The 4,977-nt window shown below is 42.3% G+C and overlaps 1 pseudogene; it reads right to left on the bottom strand.

Moving 5' to 3' along the window:
• Positions 1-2,138: 2,138 nt before the first annotated feature.
• Positions 2,139-3,376, bottom strand: LOC123398900 (annotated as a pseudogene).
• Positions 3,377-4,977: the final 1,601 nt, after the last annotated feature.

Genomic DNA, 4,977 nt, shown 5'->3' with positions numbered 1-4,977 from the left:
TCATACAAAAACCTAAAAGCCATTATTACTTCAAACAAACATCAAACTATATGTATATTAATAATTACTAATTTCACTGTAACAGGTGTATTTTTTTTAGAACATAACTCTCGTGGTTAAGTTGATCAAATGAGTCGATGAGGTGAGTATCATAGCAACCTTTTACCTAGCGCTTTGTATTATGACATGTTAGCACTCCTAATGGCTGGTCTTTCATTTGAGTATCTTGATACTAACACTATAGGTTGTAGAAAAGATTTAGAAAAAAAACAATCTAAGGTACTGATTCAGTATGTATAGGTGGTTGCCATGTCATCTTTGGTTGAGTTACAATCAAATTATTTGAGGTTATTAAGTTCACAAGCATCGGCTTGGATTGAAACCAAAACTTCTGTGTGCATACTCACATTCTATTCCTAGCATGAGCTTTCTGAAACCTCATGAGACATGCTAAACTACAGAAGGACACTCAGGTGACCTAGCCTTGCACAACCAATGGAATAAAAGCCAAATTGTCAACCGCCTTCACTAAAACATGCCATTACTTCTACAAATATTTTTTATGTATCATGATATACTAACGGAGACTATTTCAGGCAACTGTCTAGAGCATCATGACGGAGACTATTCCAGTCATCACCTATCATCCAGTCAATCCCGGCGAATGTCTCAATCCCTAAACCTCCTCCCATATCTCAAGATCCAAGCAATCAAAATTCAAGCCATCCATGTGTGCAAAAAAAATTCAAGCCATACAGCAGCAATTCGCCTGTGCCCAAAGAATAAAGGACAGAAAAGAAGAGAAAACAAGCAATGGAACTGCAGGTCATTACCTTGATGCAGCAAAGGAGACATTGATGGGTGGTTCTGCACGACAACCCATAAGTAAATCATCACACCCTTCTTTTTGCTCATGCATGTCCTCTTATTGCAGACATGCCATGTGCCTAAGTAATAACATCATTAAGCCATCATTATTATGGCAAATTATAATTAAGCTTACAATTCTATAGCTAGCAACTATTTTATTCCAAGATTACTCCTGTTCTCTGCATATAATATTTGGAGTCTATTGGTACGATCTAGCAGTATCGCTTGCAAAAGAATTTAATAGACAATCATACCTTGTCACGCCTGAAGTACGTGATTGCAGTAGCTATAACACTGAGATAACAATAATTTAAGATCGTCGGCATCATGAGTTAATTCCAGATAGGTTTGGTGGAGAATGGACAACATATCATAAACTGGAAAAGTGAGCTATTCAATAGCAGACATTAAAAAAACTGGAGTAGCAAACATTCAGTAGCATCCATTAACAAAAATTGCAGCACTCTACATATAAAGGAGATGGGAATGCTGCTGTCATTTTCATTTTTCTCTTAAAAGCAGTTAGCTTTCGGTATCACTATGTCAGTCTTGAAGTTTAACCAAACTCCACAGAAAAGTTAGAAATAAGAACTTCATGAAGAAAAGAACGAATAACACCAATAAATTAATGTGTTTGAGGTAGTAAACCAGCAATATATATATGCCCATATGTTAAAGTTTCTTAGATACAATGGTAGCCACTTCAAAAAATGTAACTGTACACACTACTGTAGAACAAAATCTTGCTAATTATGGTCTAAAGAAAATATGGGTAAGTTTGTTTGATCATTGAAGTCTACAGATATCATTCACACTATAAACAAAGGTATAGTTAAGGAACTGGAAACAAGAAATGGAAACAAAGGTACAGTAGGGAGGTCAAGTTTGGAGTTGGAAATCTCAGGTTGTGGAACCATAACAGAGGGAGGAACTAAATTGTTCATATCCATTTGAGAGACTTTGTTGTGTGCATATCTTTCTCATCTCTCTTCTACGCCATCTGCAAAGAATCTAAATCCATGGCAGAAAAGGGGCTCTCATAGGTTGACATGAAAATATTCCCGAACAAATATCTAGCTAGCCATATGTTTTGTTCCTCCTTATATTCAACCTTATAATCCTATAATTTCTACTCCACGTGAATCTGTCCATGTAGGCAATAGAGAGAAGCAGAGTACTCGCTTCATGGGCGTCAGATGGGAAGTCGTACTTGGGGGATGGAGGTGCTCCTCCACGCACTTGGCCTCGCAGCAGCGCCATACTTAGCCTCACCATGAGCACAAGCTCGCATACGACGAGATCCTGGCAGCACTACTACCCTTCCTCGAATACTGAGTCGCGGCAGCTCTAGCCCCGGCTATCGCTGCAGAAACACTCTCAAGTCTTGACCAGAGCGGACTTTGAAGAGTCAAAATTGAGAGATCCCGGCTTGAGAGACAAGGGGTTTCTGGGATCTGGAAGCGGGAACTTGACCGGCAGTGGACCTTGAACATGCGAATGGCCCCTGGCTGCTCCCTCGTAGACCTGCAATGTAACACAGGACGATACATAATAAGCTCAAGATATTCATACAGTGAGAAAAGAAGGATGCAAAACATTGCTTAAATATATTAGCAGCAACCATTGGTAACTAACCCTTCTCTCCAAATTATACACACCCTGGTAACCGCGCATCTCAAAGGGAACCACCAGCTTCTGTAGAATTCGAAGTGCATGGAAAATTGTAAAAAATAGGAAGAAGAAAACATGCATCTCAGTCTCGGTTATATAAGGTGAGTGCAACGATCAACAACAAGGTGGGATGTGAATCTAGCCAATGACAGCATAGTAATTTCCACTGACTGATACATCGATGGTTTTGGGGGGTGTTTTACCTGCCGATTCTCGCACAGCCAGCAAAAGTCAGTCAAGCCTTCAAGCCTGACCTGCAATCAATCAATTCAAGAAGCACCATTTTAGCGATGGTTTGAGTGGGCTGTACAAATCAGTCAAGCTGCACAAATCCAGGCCATGGACAAGAGGAGAGGAAAGGGAATGAAGCTGTCTTACTGATTGAGGCACGTCCTCCCAGCAGACGAGCTCCTCGGACCCGACGCAGCTGACCACATCGACGCACCCTGAGAATATATATAATCGGCAATGGCGTCAGCAAGAATAGGATTTAGGAGGAAGATGATGGATGGGATTGGGATGGGACGGACCGAGGAGGCGGGATACGGGGTAGTGGCGGGGGAAGTCGATGTGGTGGACGCCGTCCACGGCGTAAATCTCCCGGTAAGTCCTCCATGGCGGCGACAGTGTCGGGGTCGGGCACCTTGGATGCGGCGTGGATCCATAAGCGGCCTGTGACTGCCGATGGCCAGGACCGGCCCTCCACGCGCTTGATGCCGTGCACCAGCAGCGACGCCCACGGCTGGTGCATCGTCAGGCACGGGTTCCGCAGCCCACCGCCGCTCCCGCCGCGCATCGCCGCTCCTTGTGGTCCAGCGCCACCCTCGCTGCGCATCGCTACTCCTTGTGGCTCCGGAGAAGTTGATGTGGTGGAGGCGTTGGGGCCTTGGGGTTGGGCTGATCCGTCGGGGAGGGGGCCAACGTGGTCGCCGGAGACGAGGGAGGCGGCGTTGGAGGGGGAATCGGTGGTGGGCGGGGGGGATGAGATGGAGAACGAAAGTGAGTTGGGAGTTGGTGAAGAGGGAGACGTGCGTGGGGGATGGAATCGTGGGCTGTTTTCTAGGCCATGTCGTACAGTGGGGGTGGAACGATGTGGCCCATGTCGTACGAGGGGTGGGGATCGAGCTGCGAGGTCGAACCATAAGCGAGGTTGAAGCATCACGATGGCACATCCTGCTTTAATAGTAGAGATATAGGTGCACTTAAATTAAATAGCAATAATATGGTGATATAACAAGGAATCCATGTTGTCACATGGAAACAACGACACATGCAACTAGCAACACTATGAGAAGGTCGAGCAAGCAGTAACATAGCCAAACGAGGTTTGCTGGGATGTGGAGGGGGTTAGAGGATTTCATGGCAATATTGGGAGGCTTGCAACGAGACATAGCGATAGAAACGACACAACTAGCATGGCAATGATAGTAATGGTCTCTAGGGAAATGATCATCTTGCATGTTATCCCGCTTGGAATAAGAACGAATCTATGAAGTAGACTAACCGACATAGTCGATCGAATCCTCACACTTCGAAGGGGTTCAGAACTCTATCAAGAAGAAACAATCGGGAACAACAATCGACACACAATAAACACCACAACTTACGCACGACATGATGCACAATCAAATATGATGCATGTCCGGTTTAACTATGCAAGGCATGACAACCACAACAATCAAACTTTACAGATTAAGTAAAGCTCAATATGCAACGAATTGCATATTACGAAACTCCACATTTCAGTTACTTAGTTCACTCCCGTTTAGGCACACGACAATGTTAATTATTGTTAAACATGTCAAGAGGTGAAGCATTAATAAACTACATTATCTAGGCATTTTAAATGAGGTCGGAAACATCATATAGTATTTCCGAAATGACCCTATATGTTAATTTCGACATTGGTTCAGATCTGAACTAACATATTTTATATTTATTAACTAAAAAAATAAGTTGGTTCATGTGATTCTACACGTCATTCCAGTTGGTTTACATATGTAGATCATTTAAAATGGAGATATAGTCTAAAAGATATGAGTAACACAAGATGATATGCCATGGATGGAGAATGTATGCAAATGACATCCAGAACATGTTAAATCATGGATGCCACACGATATTATGGAACTATATGAAATTATTGACATGTTTAAAATAGGCCGGAACAACGAACAACAATTCTGGTAAGTACCCATAAGCAAATTAAGATTTCGGTACTCTTCTGCCTATAACACAATTTTAGATTTGTTAAACAGCAAAATAAATGCTACCACGTTATTATACACATTTTTTCTAGTCGAGTTACATATATCAAACATTTTAATCAGAGGTACGGTTAATTAGTTCAGCAATAAATCATTTTAATGTGGCATTTATGCAAGTTAAATGAAAACAACAAGTTAAATATTTTTAACATGGTTGCAAGTTGGATAT

The sequence above is a fragment of the Hordeum vulgare genome, chromosome 1H (genome assembly GCF_904849725.1).
Source record: "Hordeum vulgare subsp. vulgare chromosome 1H, MorexV3_pseudomolecules_assembly, whole genome shotgun sequence".
NCBI lineage: Eukaryota > Viridiplantae > Streptophyta > Magnoliopsida > Poales > Poaceae > Hordeum > Hordeum vulgare.
Note: the sequence above shows the minus strand (reverse complement) of the source record. Positions and strands in the feature narration are given on the sequence as shown.